The sequence below is a fragment of the Haematobia irritans genome, chromosome 4, assembly GCF_050003625.1.
Source record: "Haematobia irritans isolate KBUSLIRL chromosome 4, ASM5000362v1, whole genome shotgun sequence".
NCBI lineage: Eukaryota > Metazoa > Arthropoda > Insecta > Diptera > Muscidae > Haematobia > Haematobia irritans.
In genome coordinates this window covers 4,669,911-4,686,333 of record NC_134400.1, presented here as the reverse complement: position 1 = coordinate 4,686,333, position 16,423 = coordinate 4,669,911, and the positions used below count along the sequence as shown (strand labels likewise).

At 32.2% G+C, this 16,423-nt stretch overlaps 1 protein-coding gene across 2 annotated transcripts in view; it reads left to right on the top strand.

The window, feature by feature from the left end:
* The first annotated feature begins 2,678 nt into the window (after nt 1–2,678).
* AstC-R2 (Allatostatin C receptor 2) overlaps nt 2,679–16,423 on the top strand; it is a 54,612-nt gene continuing 40,867 nt past the window's right edge. For both annotated transcript variants that reach the window (XM_075304036.1, XM_075304035.1), the window contains exon 1: nt 2,679–3,309. The gene's annotated coding sequence lies outside the window, so the exon portion shown is untranslated. The remainder of the gene's footprint in view (nt 3,310–16,423) is intronic.

Here is a 16,423-nt window from a genome sequence, read left to right as displayed (position 1 = left end):
TTTGCAAAACCTACCAAACCATCAAGAATTCTACCAATCTACCAAACAGTAAAAAATCTAACATTATTGGTAGAATTCTACTATGTTAACTGTGGCAACCGTGATATCAACTCGGGAGATCATGAAAAAAAGTCGTCGCCCAACCATTAGTTTTCGCTCTGGAGACGGCTTATGTATTATTTTGTATACTAATAAAGGGTGATTTGTTAAGAGCTTGATAACTTTTTTAAAAAAAAAAACGCATAAAATTTGCAAAATCTCATCGGTTCTTTATTTGAAACGTTAGATTGATCCATGCCATTTACTTTTTGAAGATAATTTCATTTAAATGTTGACCGCGGCTGCGTCTTAGGTGGTCCATTCGGAAAGTCCAATTTTGGGCAACTTTTTCGAGCATTTCGGCCGGAATAGCCCGAATTTCTTCGGAAATGCTGTCTTCCAAAGCTGGAATAGTTGCTGGCTTATTTCTGTAGACTTTAGACTTGACGTAGCCCCACAACAAATACTCTAAAGGCGTCAAATCGCATGATCTTGGTGGCCAACTTACCGGTCCATTTCTTGAGATGAATTGTTCTCCGAAGTTTTCCCTCAAAATAGCCATAGAATCGCGAGCTGTGTGGCATGTAGCGCCATCTTGTTGAAACCACATGTCAACCAAGTTCAGTTCTTCCATTTTTGGCAACAAAAAGTTTGTTAGCATCGAACGATAGCGATCGCCATTCACCGTAACGTTGCGTCCAACAGCATCTTTGAAAAAATACGGTCCAATGATTCCACCAGCGTACAAACCACACCAAACAGTGCATTTTTCGGGATGCATGGGCAGTTCTTGAACGGCTTCTGGTTGCTCTTCACTCCAAATGCGGCAATTTTGCTTATTTACGTAGCCATTCAACCAGAAATGAGCCTCATCGCTGAACAAAATTTGTCGATAAAAAAGCGGATTTTCTGCCAACTTTTCTAGGGCCCATTCACTGAAAATTCGACGTTGTGGCAGATCGTAAGTCTATTCATGATGAAATGTCAAAGCATACTGAGCATCTTTCTCTTTGACACCATGTCTGAAATCCCACGTGATCTGTCAAATACTAATGCATGAAAATCCTAACCTCAAAAGAATCACCCTTTATAATGTGGAGTCAATACCTCCGATTAGGTTATGTTATATACACCGAAAAAAATTTTAACTTATTTTTATTGCAAAAAAATATTTTTTTTTCTAGCTTAAGACCCTAGAAGTCAAAGCTTAAATTTTTTTTATAATTTTATTGTAAATGTAATTAATCGATAAATAAATGGTTTTAGTTAAGTTTTATTATTATTATTTTTGTTTTTCAAAATATTCCACAGCCTAATGAAATTTTACTTTTTTTAGGTATGTCTCAAACATTTTATGCACTCAACGTGAGTATAAAGTTCAATGAACGTACACATAAGTTCAATATGAAAATTTTCGTAAGTTCTTCAAAAATAGTAAAATTGAACTATTGTATAGTTAAAATAGTCATGATTTGGTGCCAATGATTTTTTTTCTTTACTTTTAGATCATTTTTTTATGAGAGGGTTTAATTTCGTGAACTGCAGTTAAAAAGTACAACAGGGAACTACATTTTCCTGGTTTTAACAATCCCATAGTGTGGAGCGCAATTTAGTTCAATTTTCGCACGAGTTAGTTCATTCTTCATATAAAAGAGTCTATTTTTTTTGTGTAACTAGGTATACAATTCGTCAAATTGTTGTTTACATATTGCCTTAGAAATTTTCTAAAATTACCATAACATTCTCTTAAAACCACTCCCAGGCACGAAGGTATGCCAAGACGTTGTCAAATATCCCTTAAATTTTTTTGAACTATAGTATGAGAAACTTGTCTTCACGGTGCATACGGCCAATATTTCATGACATTCAACAATTTTATTTGTTTGCATTATTAAGCCAGACTGGCAAGAACAACAAAGAGTCCAACGGAAGTATGCAACAACACCGAAAAACTTTTGTAGCCGCAGTGAACTTCATTTCCTGGAAAATGGGATGAAGTTCGGCGCAATAACAAAAAAAAAGTGAAAGTGATTTATGACAATTTAAAGCAAGGCGAAGAGTAAATTCTCTCACAAGTGTAAAACCGGCAAAAACAATTGTACACATACACTAACACACATTTAGACTAACATCTGTTTAATGGTATTACACACACATACACATAAACTTTGCAATCTGTCTTTTCTCTACATAAAAATATGTCCCCCTAACAATGGCTACTATATAGCATCAGTCCTTGCAACATGTTCGATGTTGCAAATGATACCGGATTCAACATCTGCACAATATCAGCTGTTCTAACAGTGGCATTCAGACAATCGTATGGCTTAGACGAAGAGTTTGTCGTTTGGTAATAACAGACGTTGGATGGGTGGGGGGTTGTGTGTGTGTTTACATGCAAAATATGTGGTCGATGCTTATCAAAGCCATATGAGATACAACACAAAACAGTCTTTAACTAACAACAGAACGGTATACAAGTATAAACGGATAGATTGAAGTTAAAGCGCAATCCAACGAATTTAAATGTGTTACTATAACAAAAAAAAAAAAAAACAAAAAAAATATTTAAAATAAATATAAAAAAATTATGAAAATAAAATAAATTAAGAAATATAGACGTAGTATGTGTACTTGTTTAAATAATATTTACATTCGAAAAAAATCTCTAAAGTCTATGAATTAATTTTTTTTTGTATACTCCTCTGAAAGGAAGTGAATGAAATGATAAATATCCACAAACGATATGCTAAAAAGTTTTTAATTGATTCACATGTAATCTAATACATTATGGCCAATGGCTTATTCCCACAATGCTAGTAGTGCTTATCTCTATTCCTCCGGAAATAAAAGTGAATATGAAAACTTTCTTCTAAACTCAAAAGAGTATCAAATTCGTAAAATGTGACATGGGTAAACCCCAATGAGGTTTACACAATACCCAAGCGAACCTTTTTGGGGATTTACAAGACAACATCACAAAAAGTATTTAACAAAAAAAAATGAAAGAATTCATTGTAATCATTAAACTACCCTTGAAGAAATAACGATCCCTAGAAAGCAAGACAAAAATTTCAAAATAGAATATACAAGAAAAAAAAAAAACGTTGATAACATCATCGAAATCCCAGTTCAAAAAGTGTAACATTTTTGCAGGTCTTTTCTAGCAAATACAATAGCATCTATTGGGGGCCTAAAACCATTTGTGATAAGGAAACTTTGGGTGTGCTGTCAATAACACCCATTTGCCAAATAACCCAACAATAAAAGGTGATTAAATTGATGTTTCTATGTTTGTGCTTTTACCTTCGTTTTATTGTTTTCTACAGAAAAGAAAAACATAAAGTGAGCCTACGGAAATGCTTAACTTTTCATTTTATTTTTAATTTTGTATATATGTGAGTGTTGGTGTCTTTTTCTAATCACTTGCTTGTTATGGAAAATATTGGGATGCATAATCGTGTTTTCTTTATTTTGTTTACATAAGAACTTAAGCCAGCCGTTTGAAGATAATATCACACTTATAACAATTGGAGGGAATCCTTGGGAATAATTTATACAATTTGTGTGCTTAGCAAAGGACAGAAATTATAGATAAGCCCCAATCACAACAAATGTTAACAATTTAGTTAACTCTGGTATAATTCGAAGGTTTGTTTATTACTTGTGTTATTGCCACACCGAATAAGTTATGTGATAAATATTAGGGTGAGATTACTAGATTTTGGTCACATTATGTAATACCAAGAAGGCCCTAATTCAATCGATTTAATATTGCGTCCTAATTTGCTAGAAATGAATTCGATTTGTGTTTTATCAAAGTACAAGTCCCAAATTCTAATCTACAGATCTTTATAGACTAGACTAGACTACAGAAAAATATATTTTTTCGAAACTAATTGATCCAATTAATTTTTAACTGAAATTTCTTCAATCACAGAAATGATAGTATCAATCACCAAATCGAAAAAATTAATTGATCCAATTAAAAATTTAATTGATACTAATAATTTCTGTGACCAATTTATTTTTTTAAATTATTACTAAAATTTTGGAAAAATGGGGAAAAAATGTTGGTGATATTTTTTTTGGCGTATAAGGTTGATACTTAAACGTTTTTATCCAGCCTGTAAACGTACACTTTCTAGAGGTTTGCAAACTAGACATCCGTGGCATTTATGTTATTTTGATTCTATTGATGTTTGTGTTCAGTGAGTTTCTTTTTCAAGTTTGGAAACAAATATTAGTGTCAAAAAGCCAAATATGGGGTATTAGGTAAGTGGAGCAGCAGGCTTGATGAAACAGAACATATTTCTTCGTCATATTGGGCTTTTATTTTTAAATTCAGCATGGAGAAATTTGGTATTGTCCAGCCAACCACAAGAGAATTTTTTTACGAAAAATTTTCCAGTTAAAGTCTTAATTGAGTTTTAAAAAATATTCAATTAAAATTTTAATTGATTCAACAAATTTTTTAATTGAAACAAAAATCAATCGCAAAAATTATCAATTAATTTTTTAATTGGGTTAACTAATTTTTTAATTGATACAACAATGGTAAATATAGCAGCAATTCGAAGCCTTGATGAAATAGCACATTTTTCTTCGCCATCTTGGGCTCTTATTTTTTAATTCAGCATGACGAAATTCGGTATTAGCCAGCACTGTGATGGCTATACCTTTCTCTATACAGAAAAAAATTTCACGAAAAATTTTCCAATTAAAATTTTAATAGAGTTTTCAAAAATATTCAATTAAACATTTAATTGAATCAACAAATTTTTTAATTGAAACAATTAATTTTTTAATTGACCTTCAATTAATTTTTTAATTGATACTATCATTTCTGTGATTGAAGACATTTCAATTAAAAATTAATTGGATCAATTAATTTCGTGATTGAATCAGAAAAAAAAATTTTTGTGTGTAGGAAGTCGCTTTAGAATTCATCTTATAAATTCTAGAAAATGGTAGTCTTTACGATTTTGGCCGGTGGGACAGTTCAGGACATCTTTGGAGCACGTTGGCCGTTGTTGTGTTCTTGTAGGTCCTCATCGATTTTCCAATGTTGGCCAAAATACAAACACTATGACATTAGATAATAGTTAAATAGGTCCATATTTAATTAAATATTGTTTATAATAACGCCAAAATGTTCACTTATTGTGGCTTTATATTAGCAGATTTATGTCTTGAGACCGTTGAATTTTATTGGTCCACAAAAAGTAATTTCTTCATGCTTTCTTGTGTGAATTAAAGTACACACAAATTTTTTTTTTCTGGTTCAATCACGAAAAAAATGATAGTATCAATCACAGTTTTAATTGGGCATAAAAAAATGTTTGATTAAAAAATTTCATGAGCAAATTTCAATTAAGTTTTTAATTGGTTCAATTAAAAATATAACTGATGTTGATTGCAAAACTCAATTAAATTCTTGAATTAAAAACGTGACTATTTTCAATTACATTCTTATCTGTCTTTGTGTTTTTCGTTGGTTAAAAAAATTGATTGTTTGAAATAAATTTCTATTTAAAAATAAAAAATAAAAATTTAACCGACTTAGTATTCCGAGTTTAAATAAAAAGTTAGTTGTCTCAATTTCAAATATTCATTCATTGACTTAATTAACAAAATGCTTTTATCTTGATTGAAAAGTTAATTGTATCAATTAATTTATTAATTGAAAAAAATTTCCAACTTCAATCAACTTTTTAATTGGAAATATTTTTATGATATTTTTTTTAGACAACATTTAGACTAGAGACTAGAAATGTCAAGCGTCTATATCCAGTCCAAGCAAGCGAGCAGAGTGAAGTTCCTATCAGGTCCGTTGGGTTCACAGGATATTAATTGAAAAAATTTCCAACTTCAATCAACTTTTTAATTGGAAATATTTTGATGATATTTTTTTCTGCGTAATAGACAACATTTAGACTAAAGACTAGAAATGTCAAGCGTCTATATCCAGTCCAAACAAGCGAGCAGAGTGAAGTTCCTATCAGGTCCGTTGGGTTCACAGGATATATTTCAGGCATACTTCTTGAGTTGCCGAGTATAGAAATGAGAGGTAACGGTTTAAATACCAGGGAAATCTAGATTTTAGCTGGGATAGCACAGATCTGGAGTTTTTAGGCAGCCGTCTAGCTTACCAGTTGATAGGTGGAGTACTGCACTTTTACGAAGATATATCCTTCTGGACCGCAACTATGTGTTTATCATAAAAAGTCTTTACATTTCTTCCAAACTTTACGAAATGGTGAACGATAGTTGTTTGTCTAAAAATATATTTAAGGCGCAAATATTTTTTCGAGTGTATACCCGAAATTTGACATTATGCTTCAATTCTATTTTATCTTTTCGCAATAACAATAAAGACCAAAACTCAATGAAAAAGGCAGGTAGAGACTTTAGCTTTTGCTTTGCATTAAAGCGGCCGGCCTTCATAGACACACATAGAAAATTAGAAATCTTGCTTCATAAACAAAATTATATTTAACGTCCAAAACAAAGCAGTTGAAAAAGTTTAAATTTATTTAAATTTTTTTATGCTTCGGCGCCAAGTTCACATTTATTGTGCGCACACTCATATAAATATGTGCGTTTAAGCTTGTTTCGAATTAAAGTAACAAGCGTAGAATTAAGCAACGTGTTCATTTTGTGTGTCGGCCTTAAATGCGATACTAAAACTTGTAAGCCCATATGGCGTATACGTTATTTTAAATTTCCCATGTATGTATACACCGTATAACGTATACGCATTGGTGAACGCAAAACACATTCAATGTTTTCACAAAAACGCTACATTTTTATACCCTCCACCATAGGATGGGGGTATATTAACTTTGTCATTCCGTTTGTAACACATCGAAATATTGCTCTAAGACCCCATAAAGTATATATATTTTGGGTCGTGGGGAAATTCTGAGTCGATCTGAGCATGTCCGTCCGTCTGTTGAAACCACGCTAACTTCCGAACGAAACAAGCTATCGACTTGAAATTTGGCACAAGTAGTTGTTATTGATGTAGGTCGGATGGTATTGCAAATGGGCCATATCGGTCCACTTTTACGTATAGCCCCCATATAAACGGACCGCCAAATTTGGCTTGCGAATCCTATAAGGGAAGCAAATTCCATCCGATTCGGCTGAAATTTGGTACATGGTGTCAGCATATGATCTCTAACAACCATGCAAAAATTGGTCCACATCGGTTCATAATTTTATATAGCACCCATATAAACCGATCCCCCGATTTGGCTTGCGGAGCCTCTAAGAGAAGTAATTTTCATCCGATCCGGCCGGAAATTGGTACATGGTGTTAGTATATGGTCTCTAATGACCATGCAAAAATTGGTCCACATCGGTTCATAATTATATATAGCCCCCATATAAACCGATCACCAGATTTTAACTCCGGAGCCTCTTGGAAGACCAAAATTCATCTGATTCAGTTGAAATTTGGTACGTGGTGTTAATATATGCCCTCAAACACCCATGCAAAAAGTGGTCGAAATCGGTCCATAATTATGTATAGCCCCCATATAAACCGATCCCCAGATTTGACCTCCAGAGTCCCTTGAAAGAGCAAAATTCATCCGATTCGGTTGAAATTTGGTACGTGGTGTTAGTATATGGTATCCAACAACCATGCAGGAATTGGTTCATATCAGTCCATAATTATATATAGCCCCCATATAAACCGATCCCCAGATTTGAACTCCGTTGCCTTTTGGAGAAGCAAAATTCATCCGATCTGGTTGAAATTTGGTACGTGGAGGTAGTATATGATATTTAACAACTATGCCTAAAGTGGTCCATATCAGTCCATAATCATATATAGCCCCCATATAAACCGATCCCGAGATTTAGTTTTGGAGCCTCTTGGAGGAGCAAATTTCATACGAGTCAGTTGAACTTTGGTACATTGCCTAGTATAGGACCGTTAACAATCATGCCTAACTAGGTCCATATCGGTCTATAGTTATATATAGCCCTCAGATAAATCGATCCCCAATCACACAAAAATTGGTCCATATCAAGTTCATAATTGTAGCCCCAATATAAGCGACCCCCATATTTAAATTCTGGCAAAAGTCCATATTAATTCGTAATTATTTGTAGACTTACCTATACATAACTTTTTTGTCTAATATATACCACGTATGGACTAACTCACAATTTAGAAAACGATGTTAAGAAATTTTAAGATACCTTGCCATCGGTAAGTATTACCACAACGCAAGTAATTCGATTGTGGATGACAGTCTTTCGCAGAAGTTTCTACGCAATCCATGGTGGAGGGTACATAAGATTCGGCCTGGCCGAATTTACGGCCGTATATACTTGTTTTAATTGCAATCATTATCAAATTCCATTTCCGTCTTTGAAATATTACTGTATAAGTTCTGGCTGAAAGTGTAAGGCTGTAGTGACAACACTAAGCAAATATTTGACCAAAATGAGTGTCAAACCTTTCAAGGGCCATTTTCAAAATATATGGATACTGTGTTTAGCAAATACTTTTCTCGCACACAAAAAAATTTTTTTCTGATTCAATCACGAAATTAATTGATCCAATTAATTTTTAATTGAAATGTCTTCAATCACAGAAATGATAGTATCAATGAAAAAATTAATTGATGGTCAATTAAAAAGTTAATTGATCCAAATAAAAAATTAATTGATACTATTGTTTTTTTTTTGTGATTGGTTTTTGTTTCAATTAAAAAATATGTTGAATCAATTAAATTTTTAATTGAATATTTTTTAAAACTCAATTAAAATTTTAATTGGAAAATTTTTCGTGAAATTTTTTTATGTGCGTGATGTTATGTACCGAAAATGAGCTAAAATTGTTTTTTGGTTTGACTGTGGTGAGGAATTCTTTTTTGATTTTTGTCAAATATTTACCTAATGTGACCATACCCTAAGACAGTAGACAGCATTTTTTGTTTACCCCCTCATGGCATAATCGTGAAAAACTAAGACGGTAAGATTTTATAACTTCTTTACGTATTGTGTAAAACATATTGAGATTAAACCTTTTTGTATATGTGTAACATAAGGCATTTTTTTCCCACCCCCATAGGGTAATCGTGAAAAATTAAATCAGTAAAATTTTATAACTTCTTTATTTGCTATACCAAAAAAAAAAAAAAAAAATAGAGAGATTATCCGTTTCCCAAAAAATATTTTTTGTTTTTCATTTATTTCTTGCCAAATCCTTCCAACAATTTTTGGTACATTCATTTTATAAGGATATCCCGTAATTTTTGAGTTTTTTCTTGGAACTCTATGTTTTTCATTTTCCCATTATTCAATCTCTATTTAATGGATATTTATTTTATTACTGCTCGCATATTTGCTAAAACATTCCAAATAGCAGAGAAAAAATACCAAATTTCATTATATTAATCGCTTCTTTTTTTCTAGTGTCAGATTTTATTAAATTGCCCACAAACATTTTTTGGGTCTTGTATTTCGTCTGGTTTTTTTGGGAGTTTCCTAGATTTTCTACCATTGGCCTTGTATGCCATGGCTATTCGCATTTTTTTGTACTAAACGAATTCCTCAGATCTCTTTTGTTGGTTCGTTTTATGGTTTGTTTTTGTTTTATTTTGTTTACATTTTGGAGAGGGGTTTTGGATCATGGTATTTAATACTATATTACACTGGCATGCCATGGCTAGGATATTATCATCAATCAAATAACCAGACAGTGGTTGGAGACTCTGGATGGGATTAGAAAATTGAGCAAATGAAGATATTACAAAAAAACATATCAGGTTAAGAAAATAACAAAATCGAGGAAAATAAAATATTCTTTCGATTTTGATATTTCCAGAAATAACCTAGAAGGGCTATTCGAAATTTAATTCAATTTATTCATAACCGATAAACGAACGGGCACCTCAAGGTAAACATTGGAGATAATTTGATAACGTTAATAAATAAATAATTCATATAATGGTTAACACCACCAAAAAATTAATTTAAGGCTAATGATTTCCTATATAAAATAGTCCATAAAGGCATAGAAAGAAAAAATATAATACAGAATTGGAAAATGTAATACAGAATTTGATACAGATTTTGATTTAGTTCAATTTATTCATAACCGATAAACGAACGGGGACCTCAAGGTAAACATTGGAGATAAATAATTCATATAATTGTTAACACCACCAAAAAATTAATTTAAGACAGATGCTTTTCTTTTCTATATAATAGTCCATGAAGGTTTTGCAAATATGAGCTTAACCAATTCACAAAATACCAGCTAGAGAACGCATAGCCTCACAAGTTTTAGCATCGTGGCCATATATTATAAAAGGCATAGAAAGAAAAAATATAATACAGAATTTTATTTTTACTCTTCTTAATTAAAATATTCCATTTCTTTCAATTTTATTTTGAACATTCGACTTATCAGAATTTAATTTAATACAATATTAAGACACCCTCTAAACCACTGTCCCTGAGCATGCTTAGCTCATACCATCTCATGGCATTAAAGTGCGTGCCTTTGGCGTATATTTTTGGCATTAACTGTATTTATAGCTGCATTGCTAAGACCACTCTTCATTCTTACACCCAACCCCCTCCATTTCAGGAAAATTTATTTTTTATATCTTTTAGGAGTGCTGGATTGGGTACGATTACCAAGAGAACTTCCGCATTTCACAGACAAAAGCGTGTAAAGACTATGACCTAGGAATGTGAAATACTTTCTAAGTTTGTAAGAGGTTATGTATCTGTATATGTGCGTGTATGTATGTGTAATAGTTTCATTTGACCAAACAAAACATCAGAAAAAAAGTAGCGTAAAAACACCAGGCTTTATTTCAATATGCCAATATGGGCTACTTATCTATTAGATAAGCAATTAAGATTGTATCTTGTCACTGGTTAGTTGGACAAACGTGACGCTGAACACATGTGAAGGACGTAGAATTACAATTAAAAAAAAAAATACTAAACAACTAACTACAATCGGTAAAGTGAATTTGCGTATATCCTCTGCCATGGATCGTTATAAAGTCAATATTTCACAACAGTGTTAGTAATTCGATTTTTTTTTTCATTGCACTGGATGTCGAAGGCCTAGGGTATTTCGATGGATCTCCTGTGCTTCACCATTTCTAAGTATACGCAATACCTAATAGAAAGTTCTACTGAATGGCTCATTCGGTAAAACGAGGTAAAATAATTCATTTTGTTCGAAATTATTTGGTATGATAGTGACCACAGTATCTCCACCTTACTAGGGATTTTATAACCTCCACCGTAGGATGGGCTTATACTTACATTGTCATTTTATTTGTAACGTACCGAAATAAGGGTCTCAAACCCCATCATGTATGTTTATATTCTTGATCGTTATGCATTTTTGGGTCAATCTAGCGATGTCCGTCCGACTGTCCCTGTGTGGAATCACATAAATTTCCGAACGAATCACGATATGGGCTTGAAACTGTGCACTAGTTGTAATTGATGTGGATCTGGGGGCATTCCAAATATGCCATATCGGTCCATGATTTTTATATATAATGATTCCTAGATTTGAGTTCTACAGGCTCCTGCAACCCTATTTTTCAGTTGAAATTTACTACCCGATGTGACTATATGTTCACTAAGTTTATATAGCCGTTCCACAATTCTATATAGCCTCTATATAAACTGATCCACAGATAGAACTTCTTGAGACGGCTGGGATGTCACTCGAGCCAAAAATGATCTAGCAAAATTTTAAGAAATTTTTATAAAAAAAAAAAACTATTTTTATTTTTATGGTAAGTTTTGTCAAAATTTTATTTCTATAGAAAATTTTCTCAAAATTTTATTTCTATAGAAAATTTTGTCAAAATTTTATTTCTATGGAAAATTTTGTCAAAATTTTATTTCTATAGAAAAGTTTATCAAAATTCTGTTTCTATAGAAAAGTTTGTCAAAATTCTGTTTCTATAGAAAATTTTGTTAAAATTTTATTTCTATTGAAAATGTTGTCAAAATTTTATTTCTATAAAAAATTTTGTCAACATTTTATTTCTATAGAAAATTTTGTCAAAATTTTATTTTTATAGAAAATTTTGTCAAAATTTTATTTCTATAGAAAAATTTGTCAAAATTTTATTTCTATAGAAAAGTTTGTCAAAATTCTGTTCTATAGAAAAGTTTGTCAAAATTCTGTTTCTATGGAAAATTTTGTTAAAATTTTATTTCTATAGAAAATTTTGTCAAATTTCATTTCCCTGAAATAGGGCTCATGGTATTAGAAAACTTTTTCTTATTATCTCACAATTTATAGCGGTTCATGAGGTTCATGAGGTCTTATCCATAATACACGCAAAGAAAAAAACGTTTGGAAAACGTGTACCGAAAACGTTTTTCTTTTGTTAGAGTTTTTTGAATTGCTTCGAAAATTTTAAACTTTTATCACCAAAAAAATTAGTTTGTTACAAAATTTTTATTTTTTCAATAAAAAAATTATTTTTGAAACAACAAAATAGACCATTTCGTTTATATCAAACACTGTTCTTTTCTGACTTTAGGTCTTTAATAAGACACATTTCACAGTTCAAAATTTAATATACTACAATGTAATGTTGAACATTTTTTCGGAATCTTCCGAACATTTCTGGAATATATGTAAAAAAAAACAAAAAAAAAAAAACTTTGGTCGAAGCAGGGATCGAACCCACGACCCTTGGCATGCAAGTCGGACGTAGCCACCACTGCTTCACGGTGCCAAACTAAATGTTGTTTCTGTTAAATAAACTTTGTTTATTCGGTTCGTGGGCGCAGCTATGCAGCTATGCTATATAAATATAACTTATATGGATAATTATCTATTGATGACCATAACAGGTACATAGCTCAGTGGTTAGTGTGTTGGCTTACAAAGTGCATGGTCCGCGGTTCGATTCTCCGTCCAGACGAAAGGTAAAAAAAAAATTTTAAATTTATAAAATCGTATAATTTCTTCTACATTGTTGGTATTACAGTGTTAAGAACTAAAAACCTCGTCGATTGGAGAAAGATGTGAGGGAAAATGCAATTAGACAGAAAACAATGTTTTTTTTTTAGTTAGTCTTTATGAAATTGTTTTTTACATCCTGGAAAAGAATAAACGTTTATCGCAAAAATTATATACTTTTCTTCCAAATACACTTCCTTACAGCGAAAAGCAAATGAGAAACGAACTTTGTTTGTCTAAAATTTCGTTTGGGAGGAAAGAATTATTTTTTTGCGTGTAGGGATACAAAAGTTGACTTTTCGATTAAGCGACTTTTTGTCAAACGTAATTCACAAAATCAAAATCGACTTTCTCCCAAAATCGACTAATCGAAGTTTGCATTTTGTGAAAACTGAGTAAATCGGTTTGATCGATATTGATAAAAATCGACTGATCGAGGTTTCATAGTCTAAATTGTATTGCAAGGAGATGTGACATAACTCATTGTAAGCTGAAAAGTAGCAAAAAAGAAGAGAAAAGCGACGTCAACAGTCGATCAAATTTCAAATTTTTAATATATGGAAAAATCGAATTTTCAAAATGGTGAAAAGTCGACTTATCGGACTTATCCAAGAGGTGAATAATCAACTTTTCTAAATTATAAAAAAAGATGAAAAGACTACATTTTGATTCGCATTAGGCGCCATAATTGATGTAGGTCCTATGAACCTACTTCTACTTAAGAAAATAATCTTGAGAAGTCATTAACACAACACAATTAGTTCAATTGTGTACAACTCTATTTAGCTAAATTTTGTACGCCACTTATGGTGGAGGGTACTTAAGATTCGGCAGGGAAAATTTTCGGTCGTACATAAATAAATTTTGTCTGGTCTTCCGACGGAAACTGCACTCAGAGATGGAATATGATTACCTTCTAGAGCAAAATTTGGAACTTGTTTCCGCAAAAATTTTGTTTTCTCGCCAAATATCCAAATATCCGAGAAAATAACATAAATGCGACAAACATAATACACGTTCAACGTAAACAAAACAATATTGTGCTCTATGAGGAGATCATATTCCTTTTCTGGGTGGTCGGTCTTAAGTTTTTTAAGACATTTTAAGAAATTTGTGGAAAAAATCAATTTACATCTCAGGCTAACTTTGAACATTTTCTGAGTGTATTAATACAAAATATTTATGCAGCAAAAGGAGGCAAAAAGTAACCTAAAACAAGCAACATTTTCTGGAGGATACAAGGGCCATATGTTGGTCTAAATCACTTCGGCATTTGAAAAAGTATCCGGTTTTGCGATTTTCTCAGTGTATCTCTTAAACAGTTTTCATATTCCCTGAAGACATTAAAAGCTAAAAATGTTAATTTATTTATATTTTTGTCAGAAAATATTAAAATGTAGGCTTATTGCTCTACGTAAATGCCTGTTCTCTTGCCCATTTCACTTTGCCATTAAACTTTGTAAAAAGTTTAGGTTGTTGGGCTAATTACATTTTCCCCTAACTACACAGAAATGCAGCAAAGACTGACTTTTACCATCGAGCTAATGTTTACTTTTGTTAAAATACGTAACTATTCCAAAAAAAAAGAAAAAAACAGAAAAAATCAACTCGCATTTCAAATTATCTTTAAACAAAAGTTTGCTGTGAAGGACGTTGAGAAAAGCATCAACACCACCATTACCACCACTTCCACCGATAAATGCATCAAACGTAACCACTGTTTGGCTTGAAATAAGGCCAACAGCCTTCCAATTTCATTGCAATTGGAAGCGAAGGGAAATGGTTAGCTGCTGGTCTACATTCTATATTCGAGTTCCAAACAGTTCCAAGGGTACCACTTCAAGGGATGAGGAATTTAATTAACTTTCTACGTACTTATATTTGTTACACTTCAACTTGCTTTTATAAGTGGTGAATGTTCTCTTTTTGCTCTGTCACTTTTTTTGTTGCTCATCTTCTTTCTCCTTTTTCTTCGTCTACGCTCTACTATCAAATATTTTTGCAGCCAACTTTTTCGTTTGTTCCTGAGAGATGTTTGCTTTGGGTGTAAATATGATGGATTTAAAATACATATTGTTTTCAGAAGATAAAGCAAGCTTCTTCTGGTTTTATGGAGGGGAAAAAAACTGTATTTGAAAAATCACATCCTACGCCATGGCTCAGAGAAGTTCACCACCATATGCACACATACTCATAGAAGAAGGAGTCCGTAATCATATATGAATGTTTGTTTTACGGCTATGGTTAAATGTGCAATTAAATTGGTAGTGACCACAGACACAAAATAGGTTTGCATTAAAATTCATTTCAACTTGAATCGATTGTAGAATATTTTTAAAACTGACCGTCCGTCTTTTGCTTTAAACTGCCGTAAATATATATATTTCCCACAACTTTGAATCAGATGATTGATACAAGTTTTAAAACGAAAAGTCTCAACAAAGAACATGAAATCAAAATGAAAATAAGCTTAATTAGGCTGATAAAGCAGTGGACCTCAGTTGGAAGTAAGTACATTACAAGAATATTCCTGCGGGTAAGTGGCATAATAAACCATGTCTACAAGGGCATTCCAGGCAGACATACAGTGGTACAGGTGAAAATTGAGACGCCCATGTTAGTGAAGAAATTATCAAAATTGGCGGAAAAGAATAACACGAAGTTGAAATACAAAAATTTTAAATGGAATTTTTATCAAAAACAGTAAAAAACGAAGCCAACATGTTCTTCAAATTTGGCTAATTTAATTTTTATGTACTAATTTATCGAAATTGAAGTAAATCCTAAATTAGTTTGAAAGGGTAATGTGATGTAAACAGGAATATGTGCGATATCCACCCTGCAGCACTGGTTAGCATACTCGCCATGCACACACACAAGGTCGTGGGTTCAAACCCAATATCTGGCGAAGACCAAAAATCTATGGTAAATCTCCTCTCCAAACTGTTGTTGAAATTTCTGAGCGTTTAAAAGCTTTTCTACGAGTTTCAGGCATTGTGTAACATTCCTTTTGGACTCGGCTATACACGAGAGAGCCCTGATCATTGTGCTATACAAAAAAGAAAAGTGCCAAATTTGTCGCAAAATATAAACGATTTTAAGAAATTTTCCACAAAATATTTAAAAAGATTCATATCTGGAAAGAAAAATGGTTATTCGTGATGGAATTCACGCTAATAATGTGATTTCTTCATATTTGGCTGGAAAGCCACAAATGGCTATCGTTACACTAATAGAGAAAATTATGTTCCAAAATCGTGAATGGTCGGTAACAAAATGATACGGAAACGTCCACGAAAAATCAAAACGGAATGGTTATACACGCAAAAAAATAATTCTTTACTCCCAAACGAAATTTTAGATAAGCAAAGTTCGTTTCTCATTTGCTTTTCGCTGTAAGGAAGT